This window comes from Aquarana catesbeiana, linkage group LG01, assembly GCF_042186555.1.
Source record: "Aquarana catesbeiana isolate 2022-GZ linkage group LG01, ASM4218655v1, whole genome shotgun sequence".
NCBI lineage: Eukaryota > Metazoa > Chordata > Amphibia > Anura > Ranidae > Aquarana > Aquarana catesbeiana.
Window position 1 is genome coordinate 406,076,032 of NC_133324.1, and position 21,589 is coordinate 406,097,620.

The window sequence follows — 21,589 nt, forward strand, 5'->3', positions numbered from 1 at the left end:
GTGGGAAATAGACATATAGATTGGAGTAGGGAATTTAAGAGGATGGGAGAGCCCCTGGGGAAATCCCATAGGCGAGCATTGGAAGAAGTGTTGAGGGAGCTAGCGAATAGGAATTCTTGGAAGGAGAGAACAGGGTGTTTTGTTTGATACCATCAGATAAGGTTGATGATGTAACTAGGGGCAGTGTTGTGGGCACTGCTGGCACTAAATAACAGGGATGAGCTCAAGATCTGGTCCAGATACAGTTTAAGATTGAAATGTTCCTGTTTGGGCATTTGCCTTAGCGTTACTTTTTTTGATCTTTAGGTGGGAACCGGAGGTGATGTTAAGTAGCATTATTTGTACTGTTGATGTGTTGTTGGAAAAATGAAAAGTTCGGCTATTAGGTAATGGCGGGATAGAATTCCCTGAAGAGTTTCCAGGGATCAACTGAGGCCTAGAGAGTGGGAAATAGACATATGGATTGGTGTAGGGAATTTAAGAGGATGGGAGAGCCCCTGGGGAAATCCCATAGGCGAGCATTGGAAAAAGTGTTGAGGGAGCTAGCGAATAGGAATTCTTGGAAGGAGAGAACAGGGTGTTTTGTTTGCTACCATCAGATAAGGTTGATGATGTAGCTAGGGGCAGAGTTGTGGGTGGCTTTTTATATTGTTAGTATTTTGAATTTGATTTGATGGGTGAACAGAAGCCAGGGAGAGATTGTCAGAGAGGTGGTGGCTGACACTTCTGCTGGTAAATGGTTGGTAAGGGGGATAAGACTGGCAGCAGCATATAAGATAGACTGAAGAGGCCATGGTCTGTTTAGAAGCAGGCCAAAGAGTAGGGAGTTGCAATAGTCAAGGCAAGACATATCAAGAGAGTGAAGTGGAAGTTTGGTGGTGTCATCGGTTAAGATGGGGCATTGTTTGGAAATCTAATTGAGGTGAAGGTAGCAAGATTTGGACAGTAAATGGTTGTGGGGATGACAAGAGAGGACACAGTAAGAAGGAAGGGAACAATAGAATGCAGGTTAGCTTACAAATCCACCTCTTTGCTTTGAATTTCACAGGGTACCTCCAATTTTGCTGATATCAACTCTCAAGAGAAGCCTGAGACACTAGGCACTATTATTAGCTTGTATGGCAAATGCACTTTACTACAGGTACCTTTTGAGTGGAATCCATTAGTTGATAGCATTAGAGCAGCATGACTATAAACAAGGACTATATAAAACCGACTCTGGTGGGACTCGAACCCACAACGTTTGAATTATTACACCAACTAGAAGTCCAATGCGCTATCCATTGCGCCACAGAGCCCTCCACTTGGGTGCGATTAGAGGACCTTGCCTGAGGAACTACTACTCAAGTCATAGCACATAAACACATCCTCATACTGGCTGGCACTAAATAACAGGGATGAGCTCAAGATCTGGTCCAGATACAGTTTAAGATTGAAATGTTCCAGTTTGGGCATTTGCCTTAGCGTTACTTTTTTTGATCTTTAGGTGGGAACCGGAGGTGATGTTAAGTAGCAGTATTTGTACTGTTGATGTGTTGTTGGAAAAATGAAAAGTTCTGCTATTAGGTAATGGCGGGATAGAATTCCCTGAAGAGTTTAGAGGGATCAACTGAGGCCTAGAGAGTGGGAAATAGACATATGGATTGGTGTAGGGAATTTAAGAGGAAGGGAGAGCCCCTGGGGAAATCCCATAGGCGAGCATTGGAAGAAGTGCTGAGGGAGCTAGCGAATAGGAATTCTTGGAAGGAGAGAACAGGGTGTTTTGTTTGATACCATCAGATAAGGTTGATGATGTAGCTAGGGGCAGAGTTGTGGGTGGCTTTTTATATTGTTAGTATTTTGAATTTGATTTGATGGGTGAACAGAAGCCAGGGAGAGATTGTCAGAGAGGTGGTGGCTGACACTTCTGCTGGTAAATGGTTGGTAAGGGGGATAAGACTGGCAGCAGCATATAAGATAGACTGAAGAGGCCATGGTCTGTTTAGAAGCAGGCCAAAGAGTAGGGAGTTGCAACAGTCAAGGCAAGACATATCAAGAGAGTGAAGTGGAAGTTTGGTGGTGTCATCGGTTAAGATGGGGCATTGTTTGGAAATCTAATTGAGGTGAAGGTAGCAAGATTTGGACAGTAAATGGTTGTGGGGCTGACAAGAGAGGACACAGTAAGAAGGAAGGGAACAAAAGAATGCAGGTTAGCTTACAAAACCACGTGTTTGCTTTGAATTTCACAGGGTACCTCCAATTTTGCTGATATCAACTCTCAAGAGAAGCCTGAAACACTAGGCACTATTATTAGCTTGTATGGCAAATCCACTTCACTACAGGTACCTTTTGAATGGAATCCATTAGTTGATAGCATTAGAGCAGCATGACTATAAATAAGGACTATATAAAACCGACTCTGGTGGGACTCGAACCCACAACCTTTGAATTACTACACTAACTAGAAGTCCAATGCGCTATCCATTGCGCCACAGAGCCCTCCCTTTGGGTGCGATTAGAGGACCTTGCCTGAGGAACTACTACTCAAGTCATAGCACATAAACACATCCTCATACTGGCTGGCACTAAATAACAGGGATGAGCTCAAGATCTGGTCCAGATACAGTTTAAGATTGAAATGTTCCAGTTTGGGCATTTGCCTTAGCGTTACTTTTTTTGATCTTTAGGTGGGAACCGGAGGTGATGTTAAGTAGCAGTATTTGTACTGTTGATGTGTTGTTGGAAAAATGAAAAGTTCTGCTATTAGGTAATGGCGGGATAGAATTCCCTGAAGAGTTTCCAGGGATCAACTGAGGCCTAGAGAGTGGGAAATAGACATATAGATTGGAGTAGGGAATTTAAGAGGATGGGAGAGCCCCTGGGGAAATCCCATAGGCGAGCATTGGAAAAAGTGTTGAGGGAGCTAGCGAATAGGAATTCTTGGAAGGAGAGAACAGGGTGTTTTGTTTGCTACCATCAGATAAGGTTGATGATGTAGCTAGGGGCAGAGTTGTGGGTGGCTTTTTATATTGTTAGTATTTTGAATTTGATTTGATGGGTGAACAGAAGCCAGGGAGAGATTGTCAGAGAGGTGGTGGCTGACACTTCTGCTGGTAAATGGTTGGTAAGGGGGATAAGACTGGCAGCAGCATATAAGATAGACTGAAGAGGCCATGGTCTGTTTAGAAGCAGGCCAAAGAGTAGGGAGTTGCAATAGTCAAGGCAAGACATATCAAGAGAGTGAAGTGGAAGTTTGGTGGTGTCATCGGTTAAGATGGGGCATTGTTTGGAAATCTAATTGAGGTGAAGGTAGCAAGATTTGGACAGTAAATAGTTGTGGGGCTGACAAGAGAGGACACAGTAAGAAGGAAGGGAACAATAGAATGCAGGTTAGCTTACAAATCCACCTCTTTGCTTTGAATTTCACAGGGTACCTCCAATTTTGCTGATATCAACTCTCAAGAGAAGCCTGAGACACTAGGCACTATTATTAGCTTGTATGGCAAATGCACTTTACTACAGGTACCTTTTGAGTGGAATCCATTAGTTGATAGCATTAGAGCAGCATGACTATAAACAAGGACTATATAAAACCAACTCTGGTGGGACTCGAACCCACAACCTTTGAATTATTACACCAACTAGAAGTCCAATGCGCTATCCATTGCGCCACAGAGCCCTCCACTTGGGTGCGATTAGAGGACCTTGCCTGAGGAACTACTACTCAAGTCATAGCACATAAACACATCCTCATACTGGCTGGCACTAAATAACAGGGATGAGCTCAAGATCTGGTCCAGATACAGTTTAAGATTGAAATGTTCCAGTTTGGGCATTTGCCTTAGCGTTACTTTTTTTGATCTTTAGGTGGGAACCGGAGGTGATGTTAAGTAGCAGTATTTGTACTGTTGATGTGTTGTTGGAAAAATGAAAAGTTCTGCTATTAGGTAATGGCGGGATAGAATTCCCTGAAGAGTTTAGAGGGATCAACTGAGGCCTAGAGAGTGGGAAATAGACATATGGATTGGTGTAGGGAATTTAAGAGGAAGGGAGAGCCCCTGGGGAAATCCCATAGGCGAGCATTGGAAGAAGTGCTGAGGGAGCTAGCGAATAGGAATTCTTGGAAGGAGAGAACAGGGTGTTTTGTTTGATACCATCAGATAAGGTTGATGATGTAGCTAGGGGCAGAGTTGTGGGTGGCTTTTTATATTGTTAGTATTTTGAATTTGATTTGATGGGTGAACAGAAGCCAGGGAGAGATTGTCAGAGAGGTGGTGGCTGACACTTCTGCTGGTAAATGGTTGGTAAGGGGGATAAGACTGGCAGCAGCATATAAGATAGACTGAAGAGGCCATGGTCTGTTTAGAAGCAGGCCAAAGAGTAGGGAGTTGCAACAGTCAAGGCAAGACATATCAAGAGAGTGAAGTGGAAGTTTGGTGGTGTCATCGGTTAAGATGGGGCATTGTTTGGAAATCTAATTGAGGTGAAGGTAGCAAGATTTGGACAGTAAATGGTTGTGGGGCTGACAAGAGAGGACACAGTAAGAAGGAAGGGAACAAAAGAATGCAGGTTAGCTTACAAAACCACGTGTTTGCTTTGAATTTCACAGGGTACCTCCAATTTTGCTGATATCAACTCTCAAGAGAAGCCTGAAACACTAGGCACTATTATTAGCTTGTATGGCAAATCCACTTCACTACAGGTACCTTTTGAATGGAATCCATTAGTTGATAGCATTAGAGCAGCATGACTATAAATAAGGACTATATAAAACCGACTCTGGTGGGACTCGAACCCACAACCTTTGAATTACTACACTAACTAGAAGTCCAATGCGCTATCCATTGCGCCACAGAGCCCTCCCTTTGGGTGCGATTAGAGGACCTTGCCTGAGGAACTACTACTCAAGTCATAGCACATAAACACATCCTCATACTGGCTGGCACTAAATAACAGGGATGAGCTCAAGATCTGGTCCAGATACAGTTTAAGATTGAAATGTTCCAGTTTGGGCATTTGCCTTAGCGTTACTTTTTTTGATCTTTAGGTGGGAACCGGAGGTGATGTTAAGTAGCAGTATTTGTACTGTTGATGTGTTGTTGGAAAAATGAAAAGTTCTGCTATTAGGTAATGGCGGGATAGAATTCCCTGAAGAGTTTAGAGGGATCAACTGAGGCCTAGAGAGTGGGAAATAGACATATGGATTGGTGTAGGGAATTTAAGAGGAAGGGAGAGCCCCTGGGGAAATCCCATAGGCGAGCATTGGAAGAAGTGCTGAGGGAGCTAGCGAATAGGAATTCTTGGAAGGAGAGAACAGGGTGTTTTGTTTGATACCATCAGATAAGGTTGATGATGTAGCTAGGGGCAGAGTTGTGGGTGGCTTTTTATATTGTTAGTATTTTGAATTTGATTTGATGGGTGAACAGAAGCCAGGGAGAGATTGTCAGAGAGGTGGTGGCTGACACTTCTGCTGGTAAATGGTTGGTAAGGGGGATAAGACTGGCAGCAGCATATAAGATAGACTGAAGAGGCCATGGTCTGTTTAGAAGCAGGCCAAAGAGTAGGGAGTTGCAACAGTCAAGGCAAGACATATCAAGAGAGTGAAGTGGAAGTTTGGTGGTGTCATCGGTTAAGATGGGGCATTGTTTGGAAATCTAATTGAGGTGAAGGTAGCAAGATTTGGACAGTAAATGGTTGTGGGGCTGACAAGAGAGGACACAGTAAGAAGGAAGGGAACAAAAGAATGCAGGTTAGCTTACAAAACCACGTGTTTGCTTTGAATTTCACAGGGTACCTCCAATTTTGCTGATATCAACTCTCAAGAGAAGCCTGAAACACTAGGCACTATTATTAGCTTGTATGGCAAATCCACTTCACTACAGGTACCTTTTGAATGGAATCCATTAGTTGATAGCATTAGAGCAGCATGACTATAAATAAGGACTATATAAAACCGACTCTGGTGGGACTCGAACCCACAACCTTTGAATTACTACACTAACTAGAAGTCCAATGCGCTATCCATTGCGCCACAGAGCCCTCCCTTTGGGTGCGATTAGAGGACCTTGCCTGAGGAACTACTACTCAAGTCATAGCACATAAACACATCCTCATACTGGCTCGCACTAAATAACAGGGATGAGCTCAAGATCTGGTCCAGATACAGTTTAAGATTGAAATGTTCCAGTTTGGGCATTTGCCTTAGCGTTACTTTTTTTGATCTTTAGGTGGGAACCGGAGGTGATGTTAAGTAGCAGTATTTGTACTGTTGATGTGTTGTTGGAAAAATGAAAAGTTCTGCTATTAGGTAATGGCGGGATAGAATTCCCTGAAGAGTTTCCAGGGATCAACTGAGGCCTAGAGAGTGGGAAATAGACATATAGATTGGAGTAGGGAATTTAAGAGGATGGGAGAGCCCCTGGGGAAATCCCATAGGCGAGCATTGGAAAAAGTGTTGAGGGAGCTAGCGAATAGGAATTCTTGGAAGGAGAGAACAGGGTGTTTTGTTTGCTACCATCAGATAAGGTTGATGATGTAGCTAGGGGCAGAGTTGTGGGTGGCTTTTTATATTGTTAGTATTTTGAATTTGATTTGATGGGTGAACAGAAGCCAGGGAGAGATTGTCAGAGAGGTGGTGGCTGACACTTCTGCTGGTAAATGGTTGGTAAGGGGGATAAGACTGGCAGCAGCATATAAGATAGACTGAAGAGGCCATGGTCTGTTTAGAAGCAGGCCAAAGAGTAGGGAGTTGCAATAGTCAAGGCAAGACATATCAAGAGAGTGAAGTGGAAGTTTGGTGGTGTCATCGGTTAAGATGGGGCATTGTTTGGAAATCTAATTGAGGTGAAGGTAGCAAGATTTGGACAGTAAATAGTTGTGGGGCTGACAAGAGAGGACACAGTAAGAAGGAAGGGAACAATAGAATGCAGGTTAGCTTACAAAACCACCTGTTTGCTTTGAATTTCACAGGGTACCTCCAATTTTGCTGATATCAACTCTCAAGAGAAGCCTGAAACACTAGGCACTATTATTAGCTTGTATGGCAAATCCACTTCACTACAGGTACCTTTTGAATGGAATCCATTAGTTGATAGCATTAGAGCAGCATGACTATAAACAAGGACTATATAAAACCGACTCTGGTGGGACTCGAACCCACAACCTTCGAATAACTACACTAACTAGAAGTCCAATGCGCTATCCATTGCGCCACAGAGCCCTCCCTTTGGGTGCGATTAGAGGACCTTGCCTGAGGAACTACTACTCAAGTCATAGCACATAAACACATCCTCATACTGGCTGGCACTAAATAACAGGGATGAGCTCAAGATCTGGTCCAGAGACAGTTTAAGATTGAAATGTTCCAGTTTGGGCATTTGCCTTAGCGTTACTTTTTTTGATCTTTAGGTGGGAACCGGAGGTGATGTTAAGTAGCAGTATTTGTACTGTTGATGTGTTGTTGGAAAAATGAAAAGTTCTGCTATTAGGTAATGGCGGGATAGAATTCCCTGAAGAGTTTCCAGGGATCAACTGAGGCCTAGAGAGTGGGAAATAGACATATGGATTGGTGTAGGGAATTTAAGAGGATGGGAGAGCCCCTGGGGAAATCCCATAGGCGAGCATTGGAAGAAGTGTTGAGGGAGCTAGCGAATAGGAATTCTTGGAAGGAGAGAACAGGGTGTTTTGTTTGATACCATCAGATAAGGTTGATGATGTAGCTAGGGGCAGAGTTGTGGGTGGCTTTTTATATTGTTAGTATTTTGAATTTGATTTGATGGGTGAACAGAAGCCAGGGAGAGATTGTCAGAGAGGTGGTGGCTGACACTTCTGCTGGTAAATGGTTGGTAAGGGGGGTAAGACTGGCAGCAGCATATAAGATAGACTGAAGAGGCCATGGTCTGTTTAGAAGCAGGCCAAAGAGTAGGGAGTTGCAATAGTCAAGGCAAGACATATCAAGAGAGTGAAGTGGAAGTTTGGTGGTGTCATCGGTTAAGATGGGGCATTGTTTGGAAATCTAATTGAGGTGAAGGTAGCAAGATTTGGACAGTAAATGGTTGTGGGGCTGACAAGAGAGGACACAGTAAGAAGGAAGGGAACAATAGAATGCAGGTTAGCTTACAAATCCACCTCTTTGCTTTGAATTTCACAGGGTACCTCCAATTTTGCTGATATCAACTCTCAAGAGAAGCTTGAAACACTAGGCACTATTATTAGCTTGTATGGCAAATCCACTTTACTACAGGTACCTTTTGAATGGAATCCATTAGTTGATAGCATTAGAGCAGCATGACTATAAACAAGGACTATATAAAACCGACTCTGGTGGGACTCGAACCCACAACCTTCGAATTACTACACTAACTAGAAGTCCAATGCGCTATCCATTGCGCCACAGAGCCCTCCCTTTGGGTGCGATTAGAGGACCTTGCCTGAGGAACTACTACTCAAGTCATAGCACATAAACACATCCTCATACTGGCTGGCACTAAATAACAGGGATGAGCTCAAGATCTGGTCCAGATACAGTTTAAGATTGAAATGTTCCAGTTTGGGCATTTGCCTTAGCGTTACTTTTTTTGATCTTTAGGTGGGAACCGGAGGTGATGTTAAGTAGCAGTATTTGTACTGTTGATGTGTTGTTGGAAAAATGAAAAGTTCTGCTATTAGGTAATGGCGGGATAGAATTCCCTGAAGAGTTTCCAGGGATCAACTGAGGCCTAGAGAGTGGGAAATAGACATATAGATTGGAGTAGGGAATTTAAGAGGATGGGAGAGCCCCTGGGGAAATCCCATAGGCGAGCATTGGAAAAAGTGTTGAGGGAGCTAGCGAATAGGAATTCTTGGAAGGAGAGAACAGGGTGTTTTGTTTGCTACCATCAGATAAGGTTGATGATGTAGCTAGGGGCAGAGTTGTGGGTGGCTTTTTATATTGTTAGTATTTTGAATTTGATTTGATGGGTGAACAGAAGCCAGGGAGAGATTGTCAGAGAGGTGGTGGCTGACACTTCTGCTGGTAAATGGTTGGTAAGGGGGATAAGACTGGCAGCAGCATATAAGATAGACTGAAGAGGCCATGGTCTGTTTAGAAGCAGGCCAAAGAGTAGGGAGTTGCAATAGTCAAGGCAAGACATATCAAGAGAGTGAAGTGGAAGTTTGGTGGTGTCATCGGTTAAGATGGGGCATTGTTTGGAAATCTAATTGAGGTGAAGGTAGCAAGATTTGGACAGTAAATGGTTGTGGGGCTGACAAGAGAGGACACAGTAAGAAGGAAGGGAACAATAGAATGCAGGTTAGCTTACAAATCCACCTCTTTGCTTTGAATTTCACAGGGTACCTCCAATTTTGCTGATATCAACTCTCAAGAGAAGCTTGAAACACTAGGCACTATTATTAGCTTGTATGGCAAATCCACTTTACTACAGGTACCTTTTGAATGGAATCCATTAGTTGATAGCATTAGAGCAGCATGACTATAAACAAGGACTATATAAAACCGACTATGGTGGGACTCGAACCCACAACCTTTGAATTACTACACTAACTAGAAGTCCAATGCGCTATCCATTGCGCCACAGAGCCCTCCCTTTGGGTGCGATTAGAGGACCTTGCCTGAGGAACTACTACTCAAGTCATAGCACATAAACACATCCTCATACTGGCTGGCACTAAATAACAGGGATGAGCTCAAGATCTGGTCCAGATACAGTTTAAGATTGAAATGTTCCAGTTTGGGTATTTGCCTTAGCGTTACTTTTTTTGATCTTTAGGTGGGAACCGGAGGTGATGTTAAGTAGCAGTATTTGTACTGTTGATGTGTTGTTGGAAAAATGAAAAGTTCTGCTATTAGGTAATGGCGGGATAGAATTCCCTGAAGAGTTTCCAGGGATCAACTGAGGCCTAGAGAGTGGGAAATAGACATATAGATTGGAGTAGGGAATTTAAGAGGATGGGAGAGCCCCTGGGGAAATCCCATAGGCGAGCATTGGAAAAAGTGTTGAGGGAGCTAGCGAATAGGAATTCTTGGAAGGAGAGAACAGGGTGTTTTGTTTGCTACCATTAGATAAGGTTGATGATGTAGCTAGGGGCAGAGTTGTGGGTGGCTTTTTATATTGTTAGTATTTTGAATTTGATTTGATGGGTGAACAGAAGCCAGGGAGAGATTGTCAGAGAGGTGGTGGCTGACACTTCTGCTGGTAAATGGTTGGTAAGGGGGATAAGACTGGCAGCAGCATATAAGATAGACTGAAGAGGCCATGGTCTGTTTAGAAGCAGGCCAAAGAGTAGGGAGTTGCAATAGTCAAGGCAAGACATATCAAGAGAGTGAAGTGGAAGTTTGGTGGTGTCATCGGTTAAGATGGGGCATTGTTTGGAAATCTAATTGAGGTGAAGGTAGCAAGATTTGGACAGTAAATAGTTGTGGGGCTGACAAGAGAGGACACAGTAAGAAGGAAGGGAACAATAGAATGCAGGTTAGCTTACAAAACCACCTGTTTGCTTTGAATTTCACAGGGTACCTCCAATTTTGCTGATATCAACTCTCAAGAGAAGCCTGAAACACTAGGCACTATTATTAGCTTGTATGGCAAATCCACTTCACTACAGGTACCTTTTGAATGGAATCCATTAGTTGATAGCATTAGAGCAGCATGACTATAAACAAGGACTATATAAAACCGACTCTGGTGGGACTCGAACCCACAACCTTTGAATTACTACACTAACTAGAAGTCCAATGCGCTATCCATTGCGCCACAGAGCCCTCCCTTTGGGTGTGGTTAGAGGACCTTGCCTGAGGAACTATTACTCAAGTCATAGCACATAAACACATCCTCATACTGGCTGGCACTAAATAACAGGGATGAGCTCAAGATCTGGTCCAGATACAGTTTAAGATTGAAATGTTCCAGTTTGGGCATTTGCCTTAGCGTTACTTTTTTTGATCTTTAGGTGGGAACCGGAGGTGATGTTAAGTAGCAGTATTTGTACTGTTGATGTGTTGTTGGAAAAATGAAAAGTTCTGCTATTAGGTAATGGCGGGATAGAATTCCCTGAAGAGTTTCCAGGGATCAACTGAGGCCTAGAGAGTGGGAAATAGACATATAGATTGGAGTAGGGAATTTAAGAGGATGGGAGAGCCCCTGGGGAAATCTCATAGGCGAGCATTGGAAAAAGTGTTGAGGGAGCTAGCGAATAGGAATTCTTGGAAGGAGAGAACAGGGTGTTTTGTTTGCTACCATCAGATAAGGTTGATGATGTAGATAGGGGCAGAGTTGTGGGTGGCTTTTTATATTGTTAGTATTTTGAATTTGATTTGATGGGTGAAGAGAAGCCAGGGAGAGATTGTCAGAGAGGTGGTGGCTGACACTTCTGCTGGTAAATGGTTGGTAAGGGGGATAAGACTGGCAGCAGCATATAAGATAGACTGAAGAGGCCATGGTCTGTTTAGAAGCAGGCCAAAGAGTAGGGAGTTGCAATAGTCAAGGCAAGACATATCAAGAGAGTGAAGTGGAAGTTTGGTGGTGTCATCGGTTAAGATGGGGCATTGTTTGGAAATCTAATTGAGGTGAAGGTAGCAAGATTTGGACAGTAAATAGTTGTGGGGCTGACAAGAGAGGACACAGTAAGAAGGAAGGGAACAATAGAATGCAGGTTAGCTTACAAAACCACCTGTTTGCTTTGAATTTCACAGGGTACCTCCAATTTTGCTGATATCATCTCTCAAGAGAAGCCTGAAACACTAGGCACTATTATTAGCTTATATGGCAAATCCACTTCACTACAGCTACCTTTTGAATGGAATCCATTAGTTGATAGCATTAGAGCAGCATGACTATAAACAAGGACTATATAAAACCGACTCTGGTGGGACTCGAACCCACAACCTTTGAATTACTACACCAACTAGAAGTCCAATGCGCTATCCATTGCGCCACAGAGCCCTCCCCTTGGGTGCCGTTAGAGGACCTTGCCTGAGGAACTACTACTCAAGTCATAGCACATAAACACATCCTCATACTGGCTGGCACTAAATAACAGGGATGAGCTCAAGATCTGGTCCAGATACAGTTTAAGATTGAAATGTTCCTGTTTGGGCATTTGCCTTAGCGCTACTTTTTTTGATCTTTAGGTGGGAACCGGAGGTGATGTTATGTAGCAGTATTTGTACTGTTCATGTGTTGTTGGAAAAATGAAAAGTTCTGCTATTAGGTAATGGCGGGATAGAATTCCCTGAAGAGTTTCCAGGGATCAACTGAAGCCTAGAGAGTGGGAAATTGACATATAGATTGGAGTAGGGAATTAAGAGGATGGGAGAGCCCCTGGGGAAATCCCATAGGCGAGCATTGGAAGAAGTGTTGAGGGAGCTAGCGAATAGGAATTCTTGGAAGGAGAGAACAGGGTGTTTTGTTTGATACCATCAGATAAGGTTGATGATGTAGCTAGGGGCAGAGTTGTGGGTGGCTTTTTATATTGTTAGTAATTTGAATTTGATTTGATGGGTGAACAGAAGCCAGGGAGAGATTGTCAGAGAGGTGGTGGCTGACACTTCTGCTGGTAAATGGTTGGTAAGGGGGATAAGACTGGCAGCAGCATATAAGATAGACTGAAGAGGCCATGGTCTGTTTAGAAGCAGGCCAAAGAGTAGGGAGTTGCAATAGTCAAGGCAAGACATATCAAGAGAGTGAAGTGGAAGTTTGGTGGTGTCATCGGTTAAGATGGGGCATTGTTTGGAAATCTAATTGAGGTGAAGGTAGCAAGATTTGGACAGTAAATGGTTGTGGGGCTGACAAGAGAGGACACAGTAAGAAGGAAGGGAACAATAGAATGCAGGTTAGCTTACAAATCCACCTCTTTGCTTTGAATTTCACAGGGAACCTCCAATTTTGCTGATATCAACTCTCAAGAGAAGCCTGAAACACTAGGCACTATTATTAGCTTATATGGCAAATCCACTTCACTACAGCTACCTTTTGAATGGATCCATTAGTTGATAGCATTAGAGAAGCATGACTATAAACAAGGACTATATAAAACTGACTCTAGTGGGACTCGAAACCACAACCTTTGAATTAATACACTAACTAGAAGTCCAATGCGCTATCCATTGCGCCACAGAGCCCTCCCTTTGGGTGAGTATAGAGGACCTTGCCTGAGGAACTACTACTCAAGTCATAGCACATAAACACATCCTCATACTAGCTGGCACTAAATAACAGGGATGAGCTCAAGATCTGGTCCAGATACAGTTTAAGATTGAAATGTTCCTGTTTGGGCATTTGCCTTAGCGTTACTTTTTTTGATCTTTAGGTGGGAACCGGAGGTCATGTTAAGTAGCAGTATTTGTACTGTTGATGTGTTGTTGTAAAAATGAAAAGTTCTGCTATTAGGTAATGGCGGGATAGAATTCCCTGAAGAGTTTCCAGGGATCAACTGAGGCCTAGAGAGTGGGAAATAGACATATAGATTGGAGTAGGGAATTTAAGAGGATGGGAGAGCCCCTGGGGAAATCCCATAGGCGAGCATTGGAAGAAGTGTTGAGGGAGCTAGCGAATAGGAATTCTTGGAAGGAGAGAACAGGGTGTTTTGTTTGATACCATCAGATAAGGTTGATGATGTAGCTAGGGGCAGAGTTGTGGGTGGCTTTTTATATTGTTAGTATTTTGAATTTGATTTGATGGGTGAACAGAAGCCAGGGAGAGATTGTCAGAGAGGTGGTGGCTGACACCTCTGCTGGTAAATGGTTGGTAAGGGGGATAAGACTGGCAGCAGCATATAAGATAGACTGAAGAGGCCATGGTCTGTTTAGAAGCAGGCCAAAGAGTAGGGAGTTGCAATAGTCAAGGCAAGACATATCAAGAGAGTGAAGTGGAAGTTTGGTGGTGTCATCGGTTAAGATGGGGCATTGTTTGGAAATCTAATTGAGGTGAAGGTAGCAAGATTTGGACAGTAAATGGTTGTGGGGCTGACAAGAGAGGACACAGTAAGAAGGAAGGGAACAATAGAATGCAGGTTAGCTTACAAATCCACCTCTTTGCTTTGAATTTCACAGGGTACCTCCAATTTTGCTGATATCAACTCTCAAGAGAAGCCTGAAACACTAGGCACTATTATTAGCTTATTTGGCAAATCCACTTCACTACAGCTACCTTTTGAATGGAATCCATTAGTTGATAGCATTAGAGCAGCATGACTATAAACAAGGACTATATAAAACCGACTCTGGTGGGACTCGAACCCACAACCTTTGAATTACTACACCAACTAGAAGTCCAATGCGCTATCCATTGCGCCACAGAGCCCTCCCTTTGGGTGCGGTTAGAGGACCTTGCCTGAGGAACTACTACTCAAGTCATAGCACATAAACACATCCTCATACTGGCTGGCACAAAATAACAGGGATGAGCTCAAGATCTGGTCCAGATACAGTTTAAGATTGAAATGTTCCTGTTTGGGCATTTGCCTTAGCGTTACTTTTTTTGATCTTTAGGTGGGAACCGGAGGTGATGTTAAGTAGCAGTATTTGTACTGTTGATGTGTTGTTGGAAAAATGAAAAGTTCTGCTATTAGGTAATGGCGAGATAGAATTCCCTGAAGAGTTTCCAGTGATCAACTGAGGCCTAGAGAGTGGGAAATAGACATATAGATTGGTGTAGGGAATTTAAGAGGATGGGAGAGCCCCTGGGGAAATCCCATAGGCGAGCATTGGAATAAGTGTTGAGGGAGCTAGCGAATAGGAATTCTTGGAAGGAGAGAATAGGGTGTTTTGTTTGATACCATCAGATAAGGTTGATGATGTAGCTAGGGGCAGAGTTGTGGGTGGCTTTTTATATTGTTAGTATTTTGAATTTGATTTGATGGGTGAACAGAAGCCAGGGAGAGATTGTCAGAGAGGTGGTGGCTGACACTTCTGCTGGTAAATGGTTGGTAAGGGGGATAAGACTGGCAGCAGCATATAAGATAGACTGAAGAGGCCATGGTCTGTTTAGAAGCAGCCCAAAGAGTAGGGAGTTGCAATAGTCAAGGCAAGACATATCAAGAGAGTGAAGTGGAAGTTTGGTGGTGTCATCAGTTAAGATGGGGCATTGTTTGGAAATCTAATTGAGGTGAAGGTAGCAAGATTTGGACAGTAAATGGTTGTGGGGCTGACAAGAGAGGACACAGTAAGAAGGAAGGGAACAATAGAATGCAGGTTAGCTTACAAATCCACCTCTTTGCTTAGAATTTCACAGGGTACCTCCAATTTTGCTGATATCAACTCTCAAGAGAAGCCTGAAACACTAGGCACTATTATTAGCTTGTATGGCAAATCCACTTTACTACAGGTACCTTTTGAATGGAATCCATTAGTTGATAGCATTAGAGCAGCATGACTATAAACAAGGACTATATAAATCCGACTCTGGTGGGACTCGAACCCACAACCTTTGAATTACTACACTAACTAGAAGTCCAATGCGCTATCCATTGCGCCATAGAGCCCTCCCTTTGGGTGTGGTTAGAGGACCTTGCCTGAGGAACTACTACTCAAGTCATAGCACATAAACACATCCTCATACTGGCTGGCACTAAATAACAGGGATGAGCTCAAGATCTGGTCCAGATACAGTTTAAGATTGAAATGTTCCTGTTTGGGCATTTGCCTTAGCGCTACTTTTTTTGATCTTTAGGTGGGAACCGGAGGTGATGTTAAGTAGCAGTATTTGTACTGTTGATGTGTTGTTGGAAAAATGAAAAGTTCTGCTATTAGATAATGGCGGGATAGAATTCCCTGAAGAGTTTCCAGGGATCAACTGAGGCCTAGAGAGTGGGAAATAGACATATATATTGGAGTAGGGAATTTAAGAGGATGGGAGAGCCCCTGGGGAAATCCCATAGGCGAGCATTGAAAGAAGTGTTGAGGGAGCTAGCGAATAGGAATTCTTGGAAGGAGAGAACAGGGTGTTTTGTTTGATACCATCAGATAAGGTTGATGATGTAGCTAGGGGCAGAGTTGTGGGTGGCTTTTTATATTGTTAGTATTTTGAATTTGATTTGATGGGTGAACAGAAGCCAGGGAGAGATTGTCAGAGAGGTGGTGGCTGACACTTCTGCTGGTAAATGGTTGGTAAGGGGGATAAGACTGGCAGCAGCATATAAGATAGACTGAAGAGGCCATGGTCTGTTTAGAAGCAGGCCAAAGAGTAGGGATTTGCAATAGTCAAGGCAAGACATATCAAGAGAGTGAAGTGGAAGTTTGGTGGTGTCATCGGTTAAGATGGGGCATTGTTTGGAAATCTAATTGAGGTGAAGGTAGCAAGATTTGGACAGTAAATGGTTGTGGGGCTGACAAGAGAGGACACAGTAAGAAGGAAGGGAACAATAGAATGCAGGTTAGCTTACAAATCCACCTCTTTGCTTTGAATTTCACAGGGTACCTCCAATTTTGCTGATATCAACTCTCATGAGAAGCCTGAAACACTAGGCACTATTATTAGCTTGTATGGCAAATCCACTTCACTACAGCTACCTTTTGATTGGAATCCATTAGTTGATAGCATTAGAGCAGCATGACTATAAACAAGGACTATATAAAACTGACTCTGGTGGGACTCGAACCCACAACCTTTGAATTACTACACTAACTAGAAGTCCAATGCACTATCCATTGCACCACAGATCCCTCCCTTTGGGTGTGGTTAGAGGACCTTGCCTGAGGAACTACTACTCAAGTCATAGCACATAAACACATCCTCATACTGGCTGGCACTAAATAACAGGGATGAGCTCAAGATCTGGTCCAGATACAGTTTAAGATTGAAATGTTCCTGTTTGGGCATTTGCCTTAGCGCTACTTTTTTTGATCTTTATGTGGGAACCGGAGGTGATGTTAAGTAGCAGTATTTGTACTGTTGATGTGTTGTTGGAAAAATGAAAAGCTCTGCTATTAGGTAATGGCGGGATAGAATTCCCTGAAGAGTTTCCAGGGATCAACTGAGGCCTAGAGAGTGGGAAATAGACATATAGATTGGAGTAGGGAATTTAAGAGGAAGGGGGAGCCCCTGGGGAAATCCCATAGGCGAGCATTGGAAAAAGTGTTGAGGGAGCTAGCGAATAGGAATTCTTGGAAGGAGAGAACAGGGTGTTTTGTTTGCTACCATCAGATAAGGTTGATGATGTAGCTAGGGGCAGAGTTGTGGGTGGCTTTTTATATTGTTAGTATTTTGAATTTGATTTGATGGGTGAACAGAAGCCAGGGAGAGATTGTCAGAGAGGTGGTGGCTGACACTTCTGCTGGTAAATGGTTGGTAAGGGGGATAAGACTGGCAGCAGCATATAAGATAGACTGAAGAGGCCATGGTCTGTTTAGAAGCAGGCCAAAGAGTAGGGAGTTGCAATAGTCAAGGCAAGACATATCAAGAGAGTGAAGTGGAAGTTTGGTGGTGTCATCGGTTAAGATGGGGCATTGTTTGGAAATCTAATTGAGGTGAAGGTAGCAAGATTTGGACAGTAAATAGTTGTGGGGCTGACAAGAGAGGACACAGTAAGAAGGAAGGGAACAATAGAATGCAGGTTGCCTTAGCGTTACTTTTTTTGATCTTTAGGTGGGAACCGGAGGTGATGTTAAGTAGCAGTATTTGTACTGTTGATGTGTTGTTGGAAAAATGAAAAGTTCTGCTATTAGGTAATGGCGGGATAGAATTCCCTGAAGAGTTTCCAGGGATCAACTGAGGCCTAGAGAGTGGGAAATAGACATATAGATTGGAGTAGGGAATTTAAAAGGGTGGGAGAGACCCTGGGGAAATCCCATAGGCGAGCATTGGAAGAAGTGTTGAGGGAGCTAGCGAATAGGAATTCTTGGAAGGAGAGAACAGGGTGTTTTGTTTGATACCATCAGATAAGGTTGATGATGTAGCTAGGGGCAGAGTTGTGGGTGGCTTTTTATATTGTTAGTATTTTGAATTTGATTTGATGGGTGAACAGAAGTCAGGGAGAGATTGTCAGAGAGGTGGTGGCTGACACTTCTGCTGCTAAATGGTTGGTAAGGGGCATAAGACTGGCAGCAGCATATAAGATAGACTGAAGAGGCCATGGTCTGTTTAGAAGCAGGCCAAAGAGTAGGGAGTTGCAATAGTCAAGGCAAGACATATCAAGAGAGTGAAGTGGAAGTTTGGTGGTGTCATCGGTTAAGATGGGGCATTGTTTGGAAATCTAATTAAGGTGAAGGTAGCAAGATTTGGACAGTAAATGGTTGTGGGGCTGACAAGAGAGGACACAGTAAGAAGGAAGGGAACAATAGAATGGAGGTTAGCTTACAAAACCACCTGTTTGCTTTGAATTTCACAGGGTACCTCCAATTTTGCTGATATCAATTCTCAAGAGAAGCCTGAAACACTAGGCACTATTATTAGCTTGTATGGCAAATCCACTTCACTACAGGTACCTTTTGAATGGAATCCATTAATTGATAGCATTAGAGCAGCATGACTATAAACAAGGACTATATAAAACCGACTCTGGTGGAACTCGAACCCACAACCTTTGAATTACTACACCAACTAGAAGTCCAATGCGCTATCCATTGCGCCACAGAGCCCTCCCCTTGGGTGCGGTTAGAGGACCTTGCCTGAGGAACTACTACTCAAGTCATAGCACATAAACACATCCTCATACTGGCTGGCACTAAATAACAGGGATGAGCTCAAGATCTGGTCCAGATACAGTTTAAGATTGAAATGTTCCAGTTTGGGCATTTGCCTTAGCGTTACTTTTTTTGATCTTTAGGTGGGAACCGGAGGTGATGTTAAGTAGCAGTATTTGTACTGTTGATGTGTTGTTGGAAAAATGAAAAGTTCTGCTATTAGGTAATGGCGGGATAGAATTCCCTGAAGAGTTTCCAGGGATCAACTGAGGCCTAGAGAGTGGGAAATAGACATATAGATTGGAGTAGGTAATCCACTTTACTACAGGTACCTTTTGAATGGAATCCATTAGTTGATAGCATTAGAGCAGCATGACTATAAACAAGGACTATATAAAACCGACTCTGGTGGGACTCGAACCCACAACCTTTGAATTACTACACTAACTAGAAGTCCAATGCGCTATCCATTGCGCCACAGAGCCCTCCCTTTGGGTGTGGTTAGAGGACCTTGCCTGAGGAACTACTACTCAAGTCATAGCACATAAACACATCCTCATACTGGCTGGCACTAAATAACAGGGATGAGCTCAAGATCTGGTCCAGATACAGTTTAAGATTGAAATGTTCCAGTTTGGGCATTTGCCTTAGCGTTACTTTTTTTGATCTTTAGGTGGGAACCAGAGGTGATGTTAAGTAGCAGTATTTGTACTGTTGATGTGTTGTTGGAAAAATTAAAAGTTCTGCTATTAGGTAATGGCGGGATAGAATTCCCTGAAGAGTTTCCAGGGATCAACTGAGGCCTAGAGAGTGGGAAATAGACATATAGATTGGAGTAGGGAATTTAAAAGGGTGGGAGAGACCCTGGGGAAATCCCATAGGCGAGCATTGGAAGAAGTGTTGAGGGAGCTAGCGAATAGGAATTCTTGGAAGGAGAGAACAGGGTGTTTTGTTTGATACCATCAGATAAGGTTGATGATGTAGCTAGGGGCAGAGTTGTGGGTGGCTTTTTATATTGTTAGTATTTTGAATTTGATTTGATGGGTGAACAGAAGTCAGGGAGAGATTGTCAGAGAGGTGGTGGCTGACACTTCTGCTGCTAAATGGTTGGTAAGGGGGATAAGACTGGCAGCAGCATATAAGATAGACTGAAGAGGCCATGGTCTGTTTAGAAGCAGGCCAAAGAGTAGGGAGTTGCAATAGTCAAGGCAAGACATATCAAGAGAGTGAAGTGGAAGTTTGGTGGTGTCATCGGTTAAGATGGGGCATTGTTTGGAAATCTAATTAAGGTGAAGGTAGCAAGATTTGGACAGTAAATGGTTGTGGGGCTGACAAGAGAGGACACAGTAAGAAGGAAGGGAACAATAGAACGAAGGTTAGCTTACAAATCCACCTCTTTGCTTTGAATTTCACAGGGTACCTCCAATTTTGCTGATATCAACTCTCAAGAGAAGCCTGAAACACTAGGCACTATTATTAGCTTGTATGGCAAATCCACTTCACTACAGCTACCTTTTGAATGGAATCCATTAGTTGATAGCATTAGAGCAGCATGACTATAAACAAGGACTATATAAAACCGACTCTGGTGGTAATTCAACCTTTGAATTACTACACCAACTAGAAGTCCAATGCGCTATCCATTGCGCCACAGAGCCCTCCCCTTGGGTGCGGTTTGAGGACCTTGCCTGACGAACTACTACTCAAGTCATAGCACATAAACACATCCTCATATTGGCTGGCACTAAATAACAGGGATGAGCTCAAGATCTGGTCCAGATACAGTTTAAGATTGAAATGTTCCTGTTTGGGCATTTGTTAGAGGACCTAGCCTGAGAAACTACTACTCAAGTCATAGCACATAAACACATCCTCATACTGGCTGGCACTAAATAACAGGGATGAGCTCAAGATCTGGTCCAGATACAGTTTAAGATTGAAATGTTCCTGTTTGGGCATTTGCCTTAGCGTTACTTTTTTTGATCTTTAGGTGGGAACCGGAGGTGATGTTAAGTAGCAGTATTTGTACTGTTGATGTGTTGTTGGAAAAATGAAAAGTTCTGCTATTAGGTAATGGCGGGATAGAATTCCCTGAAGAGTTTCCAGGGATCAACTGAGGCCTAGAGAGTGGGAAATAGACATATAGATTGGTGTAGGGAATTTAAGAGGATGGGAGAGCCCCTGGGGAAATCCCATAGGCGAGCATTGGAAGAAGTGTTGAGGGAGCTAGCGAATAGGAATTCTTGGAAGGAGAGAACAGGGTGTTTTGTTTGATACCATCAGATAAGGTTGATGATGTAGCTAGGGGCAGAGTTGTGGGTGGCTTTTTATATTGTTAGTATTTTGAATTTGATTTGATGGGTGAACAGAAGCCAGGGAGAGATTGTCAGAGAGGTGGTGGCTGACACTTCTGCTGGTAAATGGTTGGTAAGGGGGATAAGACTGGCAGCAGCATATAAGATAGACTGAAGAGGCCATGGTCTGTTTAGAAGCAGGCCAAAGAGTAGGGAGTTGCAATAGTCAAGGCAAGACATATCAAGAGAGTGAAGTGGAAGTTTGGTGGTGTCATCGGTTACGATGGGGCATTGTTTGGAAATCTAATTGAGGTGAAGGTAGCAAGATTTGGACAGTAAATGGTTGTGGGGCTGACAAGAGAGGACACAGTAAGATGGAAGGGAACAATAGAATGCAGGTTAGCTTACAAATCCACCTCTTTGCTTTGAATTTCACAGGGTACCTCCAATTTTGCTGATATCAACTCTCAAGAGAAGCCTGAAACACTAGGCACTATTATTAGCTTGTATGGCAAATCCACTTCACTACAGGTACCTTTTGAATGGAATCCATTAGTTGATAGCATTAGAGCAGCATGACTATAAATAAGGACTATATAAAACCGACTCTGGTGGGACTCGAACCCACAACCTTTGAATTACTACACTAACTAGAAGTCCAATGCGCTATCCATTGCGCCACAGAGCCCTCCCTTTGGGT

General features: G+C 43.2%; 16 non-coding genes across 16 annotated transcripts; all 16 read right to left on the reverse strand.

Moving 5' to 3' along the window:
• Nucleotides 1-1,213: 1,213 nt before the first annotated feature.
• On the reverse strand, nt 1,214-1,298 carry TRNAR-UCU (transfer RNA arginine (anticodon UCU)). Its single transcript is given in 2 exon segments — nt 1,214-1,249; nt 1,262-1,298. It is a non-coding gene; the product is annotated as a tRNA-Arg (tRNA).
• Nucleotides 1,299-2,393: 1,095 nt separating this feature from the next.
• TRNAR-UCU (transfer RNA arginine (anticodon UCU)) lies at nt 2,394-2,478 on the reverse strand. Its single transcript is given in 2 exon segments — nt 2,394-2,429; nt 2,442-2,478. It is a non-coding gene; the product is annotated as a tRNA-Arg (tRNA).
• A 1,095-nt stretch (nt 2,479-3,573) lies between these two features.
• On the reverse strand, nt 3,574-3,658 carry TRNAR-UCU (transfer RNA arginine (anticodon UCU)). The gene is given in 2 exon segments: nt 3,574-3,609; nt 3,622-3,658. It is a non-coding gene; the product is annotated as a tRNA-Arg (tRNA).
• Nucleotides 3,659-4,753: 1,095 nt separating this feature from the next.
• TRNAR-UCU (transfer RNA arginine (anticodon UCU)) lies at nt 4,754-4,838 on the reverse strand. Its single transcript is given in 2 exon segments — nt 4,754-4,789; nt 4,802-4,838. It is a non-coding gene; the product is annotated as a tRNA-Arg (tRNA).
• Nucleotides 4,839-5,933: 1,095 nt separating this feature from the next.
• On the reverse strand, nt 5,934-6,018 carry TRNAR-UCU (transfer RNA arginine (anticodon UCU)). The gene is given in 2 exon segments: nt 5,934-5,969; nt 5,982-6,018. It is a non-coding gene; the product is annotated as a tRNA-Arg (tRNA).
• A 1,095-nt stretch (nt 6,019-7,113) lies between these two features.
• Nucleotides 7,114-7,198, reverse strand: TRNAR-UCU (transfer RNA arginine (anticodon UCU)). The gene is given in 2 exon segments: nt 7,114-7,149; nt 7,162-7,198. It is a non-coding gene; the product is annotated as a tRNA-Arg (tRNA).
• A 1,095-nt stretch (nt 7,199-8,293) lies between these two features.
• Nucleotides 8,294-8,378, reverse strand: TRNAR-UCU (transfer RNA arginine (anticodon UCU)). The gene is given in 2 exon segments: nt 8,294-8,329; nt 8,342-8,378. It is a non-coding gene; the product is annotated as a tRNA-Arg (tRNA).
• A 1,095-nt stretch (nt 8,379-9,473) lies between these two features.
• Nucleotides 9,474-9,558, reverse strand: TRNAR-UCU (transfer RNA arginine (anticodon UCU)). Its single transcript is given in 2 exon segments — nt 9,474-9,509; nt 9,522-9,558. It is a non-coding gene; the product is annotated as a tRNA-Arg (tRNA).
• Nucleotides 9,559-10,653: 1,095 nt separating this feature from the next.
• TRNAR-UCU (transfer RNA arginine (anticodon UCU)) lies at nt 10,654-10,738 on the reverse strand. Its single transcript is given in 2 exon segments — nt 10,654-10,689; nt 10,702-10,738. It is a non-coding gene; the product is annotated as a tRNA-Arg (tRNA).
• A 1,095-nt stretch (nt 10,739-11,833) lies between these two features.
• TRNAR-UCU (transfer RNA arginine (anticodon UCU)) lies at nt 11,834-11,918 on the reverse strand. The gene is given in 2 exon segments: nt 11,834-11,869; nt 11,882-11,918. It is a non-coding gene; the product is annotated as a tRNA-Arg (tRNA).
• Nucleotides 11,919-13,011: 1,093 nt separating this feature from the next.
• On the reverse strand, nt 13,012-13,096 carry TRNAR-UCU (transfer RNA arginine (anticodon UCU)). Its single transcript is given in 2 exon segments — nt 13,012-13,047; nt 13,060-13,096. It is a non-coding gene; the product is annotated as a tRNA-Arg (tRNA).
• A 1,095-nt stretch (nt 13,097-14,191) lies between these two features.
• Nucleotides 14,192-14,276, reverse strand: TRNAR-UCU (transfer RNA arginine (anticodon UCU)). Its single transcript is given in 2 exon segments — nt 14,192-14,227; nt 14,240-14,276. It is a non-coding gene; the product is annotated as a tRNA-Arg (tRNA).
• A 1,095-nt stretch (nt 14,277-15,371) lies between these two features.
• On the reverse strand, nt 15,372-15,456 carry TRNAR-UCU (transfer RNA arginine (anticodon UCU)). The gene is given in 2 exon segments: nt 15,372-15,407; nt 15,420-15,456. It is a non-coding gene; the product is annotated as a tRNA-Arg (tRNA).
• Nucleotides 15,457-18,465: 3,009 nt separating this feature from the next.
• On the reverse strand, nt 18,466-18,550 carry TRNAR-UCU (transfer RNA arginine (anticodon UCU)). The gene is given in 2 exon segments: nt 18,466-18,501; nt 18,514-18,550. It is a non-coding gene; the product is annotated as a tRNA-Arg (tRNA).
• A 445-nt stretch (nt 18,551-18,995) lies between these two features.
• On the reverse strand, nt 18,996-19,080 carry TRNAR-UCU (transfer RNA arginine (anticodon UCU)). The gene is given in 2 exon segments: nt 18,996-19,031; nt 19,044-19,080. It is a non-coding gene; the product is annotated as a tRNA-Arg (tRNA).
• Nucleotides 19,081-21,492: 2,412 nt separating this feature from the next.
• Nucleotides 21,493-21,577, reverse strand: TRNAR-UCU (transfer RNA arginine (anticodon UCU)). Its single transcript is given in 2 exon segments — nt 21,493-21,528; nt 21,541-21,577. It is a non-coding gene; the product is annotated as a tRNA-Arg (tRNA).
• Nucleotides 21,578-21,589: the final 12 nt, after the last annotated feature.